Here is a 16,452-nt window from a genome sequence, read left to right as displayed (position 1 = left end):
TGGTGACCCCAACCATAAAATTATTTTTGTTGCGACTTTATAACTAGTTTTGCTACCATTATGGATTGTGATGTAAACATCTGATAGGTCACCCCTGTGAAAGGGTCATTTAACCCCCAAGGGAGTCAAGATCCACAGGTTGAGAACTGCTGCTCTAGGAGATAAAGGATATGGAATTGGCCATCCTGGGAACTGACAAGCCAAGATCTGGAAACCCAGCAGCCCCACAGGACAGTTGAGCATAGAACAAGAGTTCCCTGTAGCAGGGCGACACCCAAGCCAGCTTGTGCATGGCCCTAGTCCAGTCCTGGAAGTAGGACTGGGTTCCGCCCTTCCTGGTTGGGACGTGTCTGAAGCCACCTACTTCCCATGCTATAATTAGATCCTTTACTGGGTAAGCTACCATTACCTCCCTGTGGGCCAGGTGCCATGCAGTGTGTCCCATGCACTCTTAAGTTCTCAGAGCCTGCTGCAGGTTTAGTACTATCCATAGATGGTCACTGTCACATAACTAGTGGGAAGGCAGGACAATGAAGTGCAGGTCTACATAAATTAATTTACCTGGGCCAGGGTGGTGGTGGTGGTGGTGGCGGTGGTGGTGGCACACACTTTTTCCTCTTTTTTTTTTTTTTGGTTTTTCGAGACAGGGTTTCTCTGTGTAGCTTTGCGCCTTTCCTGGAACTCGCTTTGGAGACCAGGCTGGCCTCAAACTCACAGAGATCCGCCTGGCTCTGCCTCCCGAGTGCTGGGATTAAAGGCGTGCGCCACCACCGCCCGGCTTGCACACACTTTTAATCACAGCACTCAGGAGGCAGAGGCAGGCGGATTTCTGAGTTCAAGGTCAGCCTGGTCTACAGAGTGATTTTTCAGGACAGCCATGTCTACACAGAGAAACCCTGTCCCAAAACAACAACAACAAAAATTTATCTGGGAAGTCAGAGCAATGGCTGGTGTGTGGTCCCCCAAAAGAGGATGATTCTACCACCTTAAGGTACAGCATGAACATCAGGCTTGGGAAAGCTCCCACTGCAAGAACACTGGCAAAAGAGTTGAGTTTAGACAACACTCCAGTAAACGAGGGTTCACACCACAGTTCTGCCTCGGTCAAAGCCAGAGCTACTGGTGATGTAAACATCTGATATGTGCCCCCCAAAACTTGGGCTTCTGGAGGGTTAGTAGGTGTCACACTTCAGGGTGAAGGGCCGGGTGATTCATGAATGGAACATTTGGCTGCGATGTCACGTTGCTCCAAGCTCTCCAGTCAGCATTGGCAACACGAGTCCCTTTCAGAGACAAGAATGCTGTGGCTTGCCTGCTGGCTAATGTCTTCCAGCTGTGAACCACACCTGCAGAAATTACACCAAGGTGAAGTTCATGTCTAACTACTCAGGGTGCATGGACCTGTCCAGAGCAGCAGGGCCTCGGGCTGCCCTTCCATCCCCACTGACCTTCACTCTCGGTTCATTTCACCGGGTGCCAAAAAGCCTTTGAATACTTCGGCCATTTCCTGAAGCTGCCTGCTTCGCACATGAACATTGCTAGTTGTCTCCAAGCTCATGCTCTGCATGTATCTCAGTGCAGCCCTTTGAGGTCCTAAGACATGGACTCCGGTGGTCCTGAGTGAACAGAGGTGAGTTGTGGACAGCCAGCCTGTTTGTAGCCTGGGCCCTGTTTCCACATTGCTCCTTCCCATCTCTAGGCTTGGAGGTGTCTCTCCCTTCACCACTCTAGTATTGGCTTGCTTGTCCCTGGCCAGGCTGCCTTGCCTTTCAAGCTGGCCTCGGTACCTTGTAGCCCCAGGGCCTGGTAGGAACAGACACACATATGCCTGTGGGGTGAGCTGTTCTTTAGGGTGGTGTCTTGGCACATGGCAGGCACCCAGAAGGTACTTGCTGAACAATTAGGTAGAGAGGAGGTTTGATTAGCCTTTCAGGCTGCTTCAGAGAAATTCCCAAGTGCAAAGGACCTTCTCTCTGCTGTCCCTTAGTCCGTTATCTGGTGCCACTTTGTCAGGAGCTCTGGTGGGATGCAGAGTGCCCCATGTGCATAAGACCCTCAGACCTGCCATGAATGGGGACAGATGACCTCCAGAGCTGACGGTCTCACCCTGTGTCCAGTGCTGCTGCCTCCCTATGCAGTGTTGGGTTCTGGCCTTAAAGCTCACCTAGAAGAACTCAAGTAAATGCTGAATTCATAGCTGTTCTGTGGGGGAAAAAATGCTGTTTTCAGGGGTGGGGTGGGTGATCAGAGAGGGACTGTGAGGAAGCTATCCTCTTTACAACTGATTCCATGGCTGGGTGGTGGTGGCACACGCCTCTGATCCCAGCACTGGCGAGGCAGAGGCAGGAGAGTCTGGCAGTTCAAGGCCAGCCTGGTCTACAATATGACAGCTAGGGTCACTCAGAGAAACCCTGTCTTGAAAAACTAAGGGATGGGAAGAACTGATTCCAAGGGGCAGGAAATGGCTTGGTATGCAGAATAACTGAACTGGGGGTGCAGAAGAGGACACAGAATAACCAAGTCTCTGGGACAACCAGGTGTCAGGAAGGTTCAAAGCCAGGTACTTATTGTTCAGTGTCAGTTTGGGACACAAGTGATCCTCACACAAGGGCCTGCACCCTGGGGTGAGGGCCACCATGCAGGGTCATGTGCGGTTGAGAAGTCTGGGGAGGCTTCCTGGGGGAGATGGGCACCTATGCGGAGAGGGCCAGCCCAGAGCCACCATGGCTAAAGACCAAAGTTGTGCAAAGTTGTGACCATATCACCATACCCAGGGATGGGGCAACAGCTCTATCATTTATTGGGGGGCCCCAGCCACAATTCCTCAGCAGAGCAGTAGAAGTCAGCCAGCGCATGTGGGCAGGTGAAAGCCACCCTCACCTGCTCCTCCAGGGACTGTCTCCACCCAACAGCTGGACCTAGCTATCCTTCCTTCCCGCCTGCATGGCTCAGGTGCCCTGTGCCCCTCACCTCACCCTTGGCCCAGGTCTGTTTTCAGCTTCATTGCTGACTGAGAGGCATCATGTTGGACCCCACCCAGCTGCTCCCCACCATGCTCACAGAGGACATGTCAGTGGCATCAGGACACCCTCCCATCACGCCACTGTTCTCATCTGTGTCACGGCGGTTGGGGCCTGGTCAGAGGTTTTCAAGTTCTTGGCCTCTTATGTAAAGAGTCGAAAATAAGGACTCACTTGTATTTGTGGAAGAAGCAGGCCAACACCATCAAGATTGATAGTGGGCCACATGAGTGAGGGTACTCAAGGGTCATGACGATTGTTTGGGACTTCTAAACAAAGAAGGAGTTAGTTATTAAGGGGTGTAGTTGGGTGGTTTTCTTAGGATTTGTTCTGCTTCTTCTGCCTTGGTATGTTCAGGTCTTGCAGGTGTAGAATCACTAGGTTCTGATGGTGTCATATAGGTCTTTGTGTTGTTGCCTGTATTTTTGCACTGGCGTCTACTCATCTCTTCCTCTGCTCGGTGCAGGCGGTGTCTGTGTCTGAAGGTGCCTCTCTTGTTCTAATTGTTAGTCTTGGTCCACTAGGAGTTCTTGGTTAAATCGGTGCTGTTGGGCTCTGTTTCTCCGGAGCAGCTTAGTCCAGTCAGTGTTAGTGGGTTCTGTCTCAGGGAGCAGTTGTTCCCAGTTGGTGCAGGGTGGGCTTATGGCTCCAGTGGTTGTTAGGTTCATAAGGGTTGGCTTTTTGTTTTTGTTTTTGGTGGGGGAGCAGGGAGAGGTAGCTGTCTGGTCCCTGGAACTCTGATGGGTGGGGCCTAGGGGCTAGAGACCTGATCTACCGGTCTGGAGATGGGGGCTTACCTGTTCCCAGTCGGTGTAGTGTACAGGCTTATGATTCTGGTGATCTGGTTCGGTGGCTGGGCGGCACCTTCTTTTGTGTTCTCAGGTCACGTTTTGCTCATTCATCAACTCCTCAGCTGATCTTGTTTCCTCAGACTTCGGACTGTAGGATTCTGAAACCTCTCCCGAATGGATCTCAGCTGAGCAGGTTGTTCAGTAGGGCAATCTCACCAACACCTCCAAGTTGTCAGGTTTCGCAGGATCGGCAGCTGGGCCCTGGGTTGGCCTCAGACAGAGTGTTGGGATCTGTTCTGGTCGCATCCCACCAGTTGGGTGGTTTTCTAATGTAATTGATAGATGAGGTCATATATGTTCACTTTGCTTATTGCTTACGTCCCTCCCAATAATGCACCTGCTTTTAATCATATTCATGTTCAGTCATGCATAAGATGGCAAATAGTTATTTCTAGAAGTTTACTGAAGGACATTTTTGTTATTGTCCTTAAGATGTTATATAGACCAGGCTGGCCTCAAATTCACAGAGATCCACCTATCCTGCCTCCCAGGTGCTGGGATCAAAGGTGTGCACTACCATGTTCAACTGAGGATATAGTTTTGTCTTAGTGCACCTGCATCCAAAACCAGTTCAGGCTGGATCAGGCCTTCTATTATTCATACATAGATACTTTAGGAATACACTGGAATAAAAACTCTAAATTTCATTGTTATCAGAGGCAGGAAAACGTTATTGTTCAGAGATGAGATTGTGTGTAGCCCAACAGAGGTCAGGGGTGGAGGGGTTCTGATGTTGCTAGGTGCATTGTTTACACAGGGGTATGTGTGTGCAGAGGTCAGTGCAGGTGAGGGAGCTAGGCTACCAGGTGCATCATTACGAAGGTGGGGAGGTGTACATAACCAAAACCAAATAGGATCCAAATATCTCCTGTGCTTCCTGCTCCACCTGGGTACCTGATTCATGTGACATGTGCCCTGAGCTCGAGGGTGCCCTACTTTCAAGCACCGCCATCCCACAAGCCTACAGCAGACGGCCCAGCCCTGGGGAGGCTCTTGTCCTTAGGAGTCCAGATTCCACCCACAGCTGCAGAGAGTGTCAGCCCCATGTGGCTATCTGGTGGGCAGATGTAGGCGGCTGTCACTTCAGATCCTGGAGTTTCCACTAGGAAGGACAGAAGAGTCAGCCATGCTTAATCCAGAACTTTCCTGGAGGTGACGGGGAGAGAAGTGACAGTATGGGAGTGTGAACTGGCTTCTGAGAACACAGATCAGGACCTGAGAGTCCTGGACAGACTTTCTGCAACCTCCAGAACCCACTCCTCCAGCCTCAAACTCACCCTTTCCCTCTGCAGCCACCTGGCTCCACTTACAAGACTCCCGTTCTTTTCTCCTTGTGGTAGTTCTATTTTTATTTTGGTATTTGGGGACAAGGTTTCTCTATGTAGACCAGGCTGGCCTGGAACTCAGAGATCTACCTGCCTCTGCCTCCCAAGAGTTGGGATTAAAAGAGTATGCCACCATGCCTAGCTGCCTTGTAGTGGTTCTAGTGTGCTCCAGAATGTTCTGGGTTGTTGTTTTTTGTTTTGTTTTGTTTTTTGTTTTTTCTCTCCGGTGTCTAGGACTGCAGGTCTGGTGGGTCATCAGGGCATGTCTAACCCACCTATCCAGGCTCTGACTGAGCTCGGTGCTTGCCCCCATCACTCAGGAACATGCCCACTGCTGCACTTGCTGAGGGGCCTTTTGGGGGCTGCCGGTGGAGGATCTAGGGTTGCAGCAACCACATAAGTCTGTGTTGCGCTGTGGCTGTACAAAAGGACAGTGTTGTTAGTTGTTTGGGCTCTTTTGGGGGGCCTACCACCCAACTCCCAAATAAATCACACATGGAGGCTTTTTATTACTTATAAATACCCGGCCTTAGCTTGGCTTGTTGCTAGCCAGCTTTACTTAACTTTAAATTAACCCCATCTAATTTTCCTGTTCTCTTACTTCTGTAAATCTTTCTCTTACTCCATGGTTTGCTGTGTAGCTGGCCCCTGGAGTCCTCCTCCTTCTCTGGCTACTTCCTTTCTCCCTTCCTGGATTTCTCCTTCTACATATATTCTCTCTGCCTACCAGCCCCACCTATCCTTTCTCCTGCCTCACTATTGGTCATTCAGCTCTTTATTAGACCATCAGGTGTTTTAGACAGGCACAGGAACACAGCTTCACAGTGTTAAACAAATACAACATTAACAAAAATAACACACCTTAAAACAATATTCTACCACAGGACAGGGGCCAGCAATCATCTTCGCCATGCTGCAGGACAACATGGTCCACCCCATTCTGGTTTCTGCCACCGCCTAGACGGGATACCCCCAAAGTGCCTGATGTCCCCCCATGCACCTGTTTTCTGTCCAGAGACAGGGTCATCACTAATGGGTTATTGGAGGGTTACATCTGTAAGATATCGACGTAGTATCAATTATGAGGAATCTTGGCCACACATCCTCTGCTATGGGAGTGCAGGTCTCCCCACTGCCTGCCCACCTCTGCTCCTCTCCAGGAATGCTGAAGTCTGCCATTCCCTAAGCATGCTTCCTTCACCCAGTCCCCTCCCCAAGGATGTGAACTGAGGGCAGAGGTTCTGTGGCTTGGAGTGTCTCTAGGATGTGGTTGCAGGCATCTCCACCCTGCTCATCTAGAGCTCAGTGGATGAATAGGTGAGGTCTTAAACAACAGCCAGAGCTGTTCTAGGTCAGGAGAGGCACAGGCAAAGAGACCCAGGCCTGACTTTACAACAACCATGATTGACCAGGAGAGAGCAGAAACTGAGAAAGCCATGTTCTAGGGGGTCAGGGCAATGCTGTGGCTGAAGACTCACTCAGGTGAAGTGGGGATTCTTTTTTTTTTTTTTTCTGTGCATTGGTGTTTTGCCTGCATGTATGTCTATGTAAGAGTGTCAGGTCCCTGGAACTGGAGTTACAGACAGTTGTGAGCTGCCATGTGGGTGCTGGGAATTGAACCCAGGTCCTCTGGAAGAGCAGTCAGTGTTCTTAACCACTGAGCCATTTCTCCAGCCCCAAAGTGGGGATTCTTAATAAAAAGGAATTTCAGGGCAAGCCAGTATAAAGCAGAGTTGGAGTTTATTAGAAAATTTAAACAGTGTTAAACATTGGGATTACTAGAGAAGACCTCAGGGAATAGATAAGAGGCCCTCAGGTGTGGTTGTGGGCTTCTCAGGAGAGTCTCACTTAAGGTACAGTTTTAGTGGCTTCCCCAGTTGTATCTCAGAAGGTTGCTAAGAAACCACTTTTTCAGTAAATGAATCAGAGTGGCTCCTGATGTGCACGGGATAGGTTAGAGCTGATGAGGTAAAAGCCTAGGCCATGAGAAAAGCTAAGATGTTTTTATACAAAGGTTTGTGGCCTTGTTTGAAAGTTCCTAGAAAATATCAGAGAAAGAATTCGGCTATATATGCAAAGGTCATATACCTCAGACCTAGCCTTAAGCATGGCTCATCATTATTTCAACTTGTTTAGTCTTGTACGTGAACACATAAATTATTGTGAGTGCAAACACGCACGTGCCAAGGCCATCCAAATTCAGAACACAACCTCCAGCGTCTGATTTGAGACAATCTCTTGTTCAACACTGCTGGGGGCCCCAAAGCTTCTGCGGCTTCTTCTGCCTCCACCTCCCCAGTGCTGGGATTACAGTCCTCAGTACTATATAAGCTGGTACCAGGCCCAGTTTATGCAGTACTGAGGACTGGACCCAGGGCTTATGCATGCTAAACAACTGAGCTACACCCCAGCCTTATCAGAAATAGCCCTATATAAAGAGAGTATTGTTTTCATAGCAAATTTTGTTGTTTGCCAGATTTTTTTTTCTTTTTGAGACAGGGCTTCTCTGTGTAGCCCTGGCTGCCCTGGAACTTGATCTGTGGACCAGGCTGACCTCAAACTCAGAGATCCAGGTGCCTCTGCTTCCAAGTGCTGGGATTAAATGTGCCCCATGCCCAGCTCTGGCTTAAGAATTCTTGACTTCAGCTAGCAAGAGGCTTCAAATTCTGCAGTAGGAACCCTCTTCCCTCCCATGCTCCCTAATTCCCTCACCTCTCAGCTGCTTCGGGGAGTACCTGGCCATGGTGACAAATGAGAAGAAGAAAGGCACACCAGCTTTCTGTGTCTCCTCATCTTCCTGGCCAGGCCTGGGGTAGGGAAGGTGTCCAGCAATCATATATACAGCAAGGTGCCCAGGATCCAGATGGCACATTGAAAGCATAATAGAGAGCCATCTGCCCCCAGTGGGCTCCATGCATCCTCTTCCCAACTCAGGCCTGATCCAGAGCAGCTGTCTTGCCCTTGCTTACAAGGGCAGAACTGGTTCTGGCTACTGAGATAGGCTGGGGAATTGAGAGGTTTTGATCGGGTCATAGAAAGCCCTTGAAGGGATGGCTCCTGACTTGAGAGTAAGTGGAAGAGCCCAGCAAGGGCCTACCGGCAACCCAGCTGCAGCACTCTGCTGGATGAGTCACCCTAGACCCTGATAACATAAGACAGTTTGAGTCCCAGCTCATCGAAAACCTGTGCTGCTCACAGACAGGAAGTAGCGTGAGTGTAGGTAGCAGTGAGGTACTCTGACAAGGCAGACGTGGGTCCTGACTTCCCAACCTTGATGCCACAAATGTACAGGAGAAAGAGAAGGGGTTGCTTTTACAGGGGAGGCAGTAAAGGCCACTTTAGGGGCACCCACTTTACAGAAACCCCCAGAGAGGGAGGCATCCTAGTGGGAATAGCCACAGGAAGCTCAGAGCCCAGGCCCCCACTGCAGAGCCTGGGAGATCTCTGGGGTAGGCACAAGGCTGGAAGTAGGAGGGCCTGGCTCACAGGTGGACTCTTGACGAGCAGTGGGATGTTTCAGGAAAGGATACTGTGTTAGCTGTCCCCACTCGTGGGGCCAGGGAGACGGAAGCCAGGGAAGAGCCAGAGCAGGGCTCTGGAAGACAGACAGAGAGGGTGGCACTGAGGAGGGAAGGGCAGTCCCCGGGTTTAGCCTGCCTGACATAAGAAAACTTGTCACAGGACAAGGTCACGTAAGCTAGGTTTAACAGAATAGCCAGGTGAGCTGGGTATTCAAGGTGCAAGGATCCTCAGGGTCCGGGGCCCGGTATAGTCCATGAACCTGGGGAGCAAGGCACTCCATTTCTCTCTGTAGCCTGAAGTCTAGTCCTGACACTGTCTGAAGCTGGCTGCAGCAGGCCCCTCAGTGACCGCCGTTCTTGGATGCAGCCCAGTTTCCATCTTCCCATGGAAGGCCATCGTTTGGCTCTCACTCCTGATCAAGGCACCCAAAGGAAAAGCAGGTGACCCAAAACCAACATGGCTACTGGAGGGATCCTAGAGGCCAGGAGTATGCAAGGGCCTAGGGAAGAGCATGCAGGCAATAGGAACAGCTAACACAAAGATCTTCAGGCTGGAGCTAGCCACAATTGAATGAGAGTCTGCAAAACTGGGTCCCTGGGGCTTTCAGGCTGTGGGCATACCAAGGAGTAGGTCTGTATCCTGGACCAGGAATCTCCCTGGAATGAGCCATGGAACAGGTGGAGGAGCTGGAGCAATGTCTCAGTGATTAAAAGCTAAGAGCATTAGCTACTTTTCCAGGGGACCCAAGTTTAATTCACAGTAGTCACATGGCAGCTCACAACCATCTCTAACTCCAATTTTAAGGAATCCACCACACTCGACCTCCACAGGCACCGGATACCCATGGGTGCACAGAGATATATACAGTCAAAACACCCATATACATTTTAAAAAAAAAAAACTTTTTTTTTTTTTTGAGACAGGGTTTCTCTGTGTAGCTCTGGCTATCCTGGAACTCTGTAACTTTGTAGACCAGGCTGGCCTCGAACTCACAGAGACCCACCTGCCACTGCCTCCCAAGTATTGGAATTAAAGGAATGTGCCACCATGACCAGCAATAAATCTTTGAAAAGTGATGAGCCAGAGGCACAGGCCCCCATCTCCAGCTAGGTGTTACCAGGGGCAGCACCCTGGACTCAGCTCGTATGAGATGCTCGCCTACCTAGGCTCTCTATCTCCACCTCACATTCTTTCCTCATACTGAAGATGGAAACCATGGCGTTTTGCCTCTGCTAGGCCAGTGCTCTACCACTGAGCCATATCAGCAACTTTTTTTTTTTTCTTGAGACAGAGTCTTGTTAAGCTGCCAGGCCTAGCCTTGAAGCCACGCTTGCTGTGGCAGGCCTTGTAGTCCTCTTGCATCAGCTTCCTGAGGCAGCATTACAGAATTCTGTCCCCAGGCCACTGGTCAGGTGACTTTCTTGTGGACATTCACCCGGTCACTGAGAGGGTGCCCCAAGCAGCGCTTCTGGTGACTGGGAAAGGCCTGGCTCTCTAAAGGGCGGGACTAGAGCCTGGGCCCCTCCCCATGCCAGCTCTGCCTTCTACAGCCCCTATTGCTAGGGACTTGCAGAGCCAGCCTCGCCTTGCCAGGCTGTGCAGAGGGGACTCCAGACAGTCCTGGCCACATCCTGCCCCCAACCCATATCCAGTCTATTGAGTAGTTCACCTGCATAGAGCTTAGAGCCCTTGACCTTGGAGCATCCTCAAAAGGCATATCTGCTTCTTCAGAATTCCTCAACCCTACCTTGTTCTTTCGTATGTGACCACCAGGAGGCACTCAAGGCCAGTTTTTTCTTTTTTTTTTTTTTATCTGAGCATGGGACACCAAAAATGGGCAGGGCCCAGCCTGCTGGTATGACTGTCAGGCCTGGGCCTCCCCTGCTGCGTGCACCTGTCCCAGCTGATGGTGGAGAAGTCCTGTGATACCACCTGGGCAGCAGCCCTGTGCCCAGTGGAGGATGGTGCTCCAGCTGGGCTTCTGATGACTGTCCACCATGAACAACCACAGGCTGGCATGGAGCCCTGCATATCGGGAAGCTTTTAACTCACCCTGAGACTCCTGATTGCAGGGGGATGGTCTCCAGCCCTGGTCCTGCCTGGCCCACTCTCCAATAGCTCCCATGTGGTCCCAAAGTCCTCTGGGTGTGGGTCTGAAAGGGCAAATCTGTGCTGCCCCCCCCCACACACACACACACTTCACAGGCTGTTCCCTCACCTCTGGCTGCCCCCTTGTAGGAGGTTTGTACTCCTCTTCTATGACCCAAACCAAATGCACTTCCCTGCAAGAGAACAGCAGCCCTTCTTTGGCCTGCGCGACTTGACACTCTGCTGAAGCCAGGTAGTCCTACTCTGTCCTTTGGCCAGGGAATGAGCCCTGCCCCTCTGGGGATTCTGCTCCATGTTGAGGCCCAAGGGTAGGCCTCCCTCCCAGCTGTAGCCTCTGAGCCTCAGCACATGGATGGCTGAGGTGAAGATCAACCCTGGCTGAGGCCCCTGAGCCCCTGCTCTGGCCTGAGCAGCCCCATATTGCTTCGATCTCTGGAGGCTGGAGTGCCAATCTGCAAGGTCACCTAAGGGACCTAAGCCCCTGAGACGTGGTGCTCCCCCGGCTTCACTGAGCAATCTGTGTGTGGCTGTGGAATGTTCACATATGCACGTGTGCATGTGTGTGAATTCATGCCAGTGTGCAAATGTTAACATGAGTGCAAACATGCATTGTGTGTGCTATGTAGGTGTGCTGTGTATATGTGGGCATGCTTGTGTGTGCATATGTATGTGTGTGTGCTTGCAAATGTATGTGTCAAGGCAGGGATGGGGAGACTGGCTATAGTGAGGGTCTTGGAGTCTAGGGACAGCTCCTGACTGAGGACCGGCTGCGCTGGGCAGGGGCTGGGGAGGGCTGTGGCTGGGACTGGCTCGAGGTGTCCTGGGAACAGGCCCAGAAGGAAGCTTGCACAGGCAGGCGACTGCACCATAGCAACGCAGCAGAACAAAGTGCTGGCCTACTTACACCCCACCCCCACTCCTCAATCTGCTGGGGGGAGGGGGGCAAAGGGCCTTTGGGGCCCCTGGGGACGCTGTGCCCCTGACCTTTGGGAGCCCAGTGCCCTGGAAGCCTTGGCTTCTTTTTGGTCTAGCCAGGTCTGCAAGACTGATTCACTTTCTCACCCATGAACGGGGTGAGGAGTGGGTACGTGGGGAGACCCAGCACCCTGTAAATGGCCTGCCTTTGTGTGACACGAGGCACAATGGTTCGGAAAGATCTTTATCCATTTTCCATCCCCCCAGTTTTTTGGTGGTGCTGGGTGAATGCAGCACCGGCCTGCGATGCTCCTCTAGTCAGGATGTCGTCAGGCTGGGAGCTTCCTGCTCAACTCTCACTGGACCGGGGCCCTCAGGCCCTTGATTACCCGCTCCATCCTCTTACTCAGTGTGGCCAGACCCCACTAGCAGGGGCTCTGCTCGAGATGGTAAGACAACTTCTGAGACCTGGCAGACCCTCTGTGCCATCCACCCTTGCTCATCTGTGGGGTCTCCAGCAGAGTGCAGACAGGGCTAGAGTCAGCAAGCTGTGAGGAGGCTTTATGAGCATCCTGGAGACAGGAAACCCTTGGCCTCATGTCAAGGACAGGGGTGTCACTGGACACGAAACACAGAAAAGCAAATATTTTCCTGACTTCCTGTAGCTCCCAGAGGCCTGTGTGGCCCCAAGTTGCTGTGGCTCATGGTCTTGTGACAGGATCTTTCCCATCTGCCCAAGCCTGGAAGGCAGTTGTGACCCACACGTCCCAGTTCTCCCAGATCTGAGAGACCCCCCGGCCTTCATCATTGTCCACCTTCTGCCTGGGCCAATGCCCAAGAGCCATCTATGAACAGGGTGAACAGATGAATGAGGCAGGGTAGCTCGTAGGAGTGGGGGATGTGTGCCCTTCACAGGCACCAGCTGCAATGCCCTTCTCTGGCCCCCCTTAATTTATGCCATGAGGAAGGCCAGCCACTCGCTGGTCCCCGACTTGGCAGGGCTTTGTCTCCAGGCGGATTCCCAAGGGCTGCCTTTGGGAAGAAAGGGCCCTTCTCTGGTGGATGGTGAGGTCACCAGGAGAGGCCCCACAAGCACAAAGGCTGCAGCCCCCACCCCACCCCGATGGCAGCTGCCGCTTTGTCCTCAGCCCCTGGTCTAGGAGAGACCCTGCAAGGCCCCAGCTCAGCCTTGGAGGGGCCCAGGCTTCCTCTCTGGAAAGTTCGCCGAGTGGGGGAGGGGCGCAACCCACTCCCCCCAGCCCTGATCAAGTAACAGCACCTGCTGGGGTAGGCTCCACCCGGAGACCAGGCGAGGCTACAGGCCTGGTCAAGGGACTTGTGCAGTTGTTTGTCCAGGTCCTCAGTACAAGCAGGAAACCTCCAGAAGTGGTTGGGGGGATAGCCTGAGGTTAGGAGATGAGCCACTGAGGCAGCTTGTCTCCTGGCCAGAGGTGGGCTCTTGGGCGGAGACCAGAGCTCCCCGGCCTGGGGCGCTAGTGTGTACGGGCAGTGTGTGCAGGTCTAGGTGGAGGAAGGGGGCGGGCCTGGGGGTTTTCCTTATGGAGCTCTCAAGGAGCTCCAGGAGCCCAAGTGGGGAGCTCCTGAGTGTACCCCAGTCCACATGGGCCTGGCAGACTACTGCTGAGAGTAAGCTTTTTGCCCAAAGCCCCCACCCCAGTACAGAGCCAGGACCCCAGGAACTGCCCTCCTTGGCATCACTGCTTCCACTGTGACCATAGGCAAAACCCTCTCCGGGGCTGCACCGAGGATTCCGGGGCTAGGGGCCAGTTCAGGGAGGCCAACGATGAGACAAGCAGGTGGCAATAGCTGTTCTAATACAGCAGGGAAGAGGTGTCCCCAGAACATATCACGATGGGTAGTGTCTGCCAGGTGCTACCATCCATCCACTGGGTGCTTACTACGTGCCCAGCTCCAGATGGGGAAGTGGCCATATTTCCCTAGAACAAGCAAGTCAGCTGAGACTCAGGCACCTCCATAGGAGGCAGGGACTTGGCGGGGAGGTGGGGAGTTTTGAGAGCTGACATCCCAGGGGAGGGTGCCTAATGGCTCTGAGGGTGTGTATGTGTGTGGTGTGGCGAGGGGGCTTCCAGGATAAAGACCTGGTGACCAGACCTAGAAGCTCAGAGATTTTCATGAGCGGGGATGACAGCCAGATGGGGGCCGGATGGGGTGACGCACAGCACAGTAACAGCCCCTCCCCCCACTACCAGTAGTTGGCAGCACCCAAACTCCAGAACGCCTTAGCAGTTTTCATGGAAGGAGGAGGTGAAGCCTGAGGAATAAGACAAACTCTCCTCTGTCTTCGGTAGGAACCAGGAACATGGGACTGCCATGGTCTGGGCCTACTGGGCTCAGGTAGGGGGCTGCTGCCAAAGTTCCTTCCCAAACAGAGACACAGTATCCAGCCCTTCTCTTTTGGTCCTAGTGACAAATCAAGGCATGATTCTGCCAGTGTTCACTCTAGGGAACCCACGAGGCATTGGGCTTCCTTCTAAAGCACAGGTGAGGAGTTACACAGGCTTCACCTGGAAAGCCTTTCCTCAGCAGGGGCAAGCCAGCCTTCCTAGTCTTCCCTGGCCTATATACTGTAGCTACTCCTGAGGCCAATTAAGGCAATGTTGCTAACAACTCAGATAAGAGCAGATGGATGCTCAGATAAGGGTCTCATGACTCTCTCCATCCTTCAGTGAGTGAGCAGTCAACAAGCCCAGCTGGGACAATCATTTTGCAGGCTGCAGGATGTGGCCAAACTCCCCAAAATGGCAGTCACACACAACAAGGGTCCCCATGCCTGAGTGGAGGCATGGTTCCACCTACAACTCAAATCCCGGACTCCCTGAATCCTCCATGCTGGGCTCTGCGGGAGTGATGCCAGGTGTGCACACTTAGGGTCAGAGGGGCTAGGGACAAAGGCAGGGAGGGGTAGTGGGTAGGGCAGGCTGGCCACCCCCAGAGAGCCCTGGTGAGGGGTTGGCCTGTGGCCCTTACAGGGAAGGTCACATTTAGCATTGAAGAGCCCATAGCCATTTGCCTGGGTCTCCTGAGGGGAAGAGCCACAGCAGAGTGAGAGAGATGGGGACAAGGGACACCAGTGCCCCATCTCCCTCCCCAACTGTCCCCTTCCTGGTTGCCTGGTGCCCTGAATGTCCATTGCCCCTGTAGCTTAGCAACAAGCTCTGTCACCCCCGCTGTCTCCACCCCACAGCTGGCCCTACCACCCACAATGGGAGCCTGCATTCCTCAGCAAGGCCAGGACCTCAGCAGGCCCAAGCTTCCCGAAGAAGCCAGATTGGGGGAGGGTGCTTGTTTACCCCACGCATGTCTAGCAGCTCAGAATGGCCAGCCAGTGCTCTGTAAGCCCACTGCTCAGTGTGACAGAGGATGCCAGTGCAAGCAGCCAGGCCACGGCTGACCACCAGGGGCTGGCAACTTGCACAGTGGTGCTTCCTGTGGCAGCCACAGTCCTCAGAGATCTCGAGTTCCTGCTTCCCTGTGACCCCGTTGACATCCTCACTCTGGGTAAACACAGTGCATTTGACAGGAAGTGGCTGCATGGGTACCTTAAGGTGGGTTAGGAGAGACTGCCAGGAGCCAAGTTATTCCCACAGGAACGCAGGCTGGTCCAAGATGCTTGGAGCAGGACAGGTGATGGGCGAGTTCTACATCCACAAATCAGACCGCAGGAAAGTGGGTTTCCGGCAGGACACAGTTCATGCTTGTAATCCCAGTACTCAGAAGGCAGAGCAGGGAAGACTGCGGGTTACAGGCCAGTGTAGTCTACATAGGTAGACTCCCCCCCACACACATGCATTTTTTTTGTTTTGTTTTGTTTTCAGGAGGGACAGACCAGACCTGTTGTTGGAGGCAGGGCTACAGGGGTTTTGGAAGGGGAGGCCTCTGTCACTACCGAAGAGGCCGATGTGGGGCAGGATGCCTCCAGGCCCTCTATTCCTGCTCCTGCTCTCCTCTACCCTGCAGGGCTAGGATGCTTGGATGTTTGGGGGAACATCCTGACTCACAACCACAGCTGCACAGAATGCATACAGTGACCCGTACTGGGGACAGGGCCACCCCCGGCCGTGCTGTGGTCCCAGTGATGGAGAACTCAAAACACCAGTCAGTGTTCACCAACTGGAGGGATTCCTAATGAAAGTGAGGCTTACAGCAGGGACTGCTGGGAGCATTGTAACACAGAAGTACCACAGCAGAGGGAAGAGTATTAGGCGCTCACCCCACCCGGCAGCATCATGAGGTAGAGACACCCCACCTATCCCCATCCAGCTCTTCACCCAGGTTATTTTGAGGTAATGCTCAGCCACCATAGCCTCCCACAAACACCATAAGCACCCTGAAAAAGTTGTCATGCCTTAAATATTCAAAATTCAATCCATTTCAGGTCGGGTGGGTGGTAGCAAACACCTTTAATCCCAGCACAGGGGAGGTAGAGGCAGGCAGATCTCTGAGTTTGAGGCCAGCCTGGGCTACAGAGTGAGTTCTAAGATAGCCAGGGATACACAGAGAAACCTGTCTCAAAGAAGAAGAAGAAGAAGGACGAGGAGGAGGAGGAGGAGGAGGAGGAGGAGGAGGAGGAGGAGGAGGAGGAGGAAGAAGAAGAAGAAGAAGAAGAAGAAGAAGAAGAAGAAGAAGAAGAAGAAGAAGAAGAAGAAGAGAATCAATCCATTTCAAGTT

The sequence above is a fragment of the Peromyscus californicus genome, unplaced genomic scaffold, assembly GCF_007827085.1.
Source record: "Peromyscus californicus insignis strain IS unplaced genomic scaffold, ASM782708v3 Scaffold_15__1_contigs__length_86483966, whole genome shotgun sequence".
Classification (NCBI taxonomy): Eukaryota; Metazoa; Chordata; class Mammalia; order Rodentia; family Cricetidae; genus Peromyscus; species Peromyscus californicus.
This window is presented reverse-complemented; position numbering follows the sequence as displayed.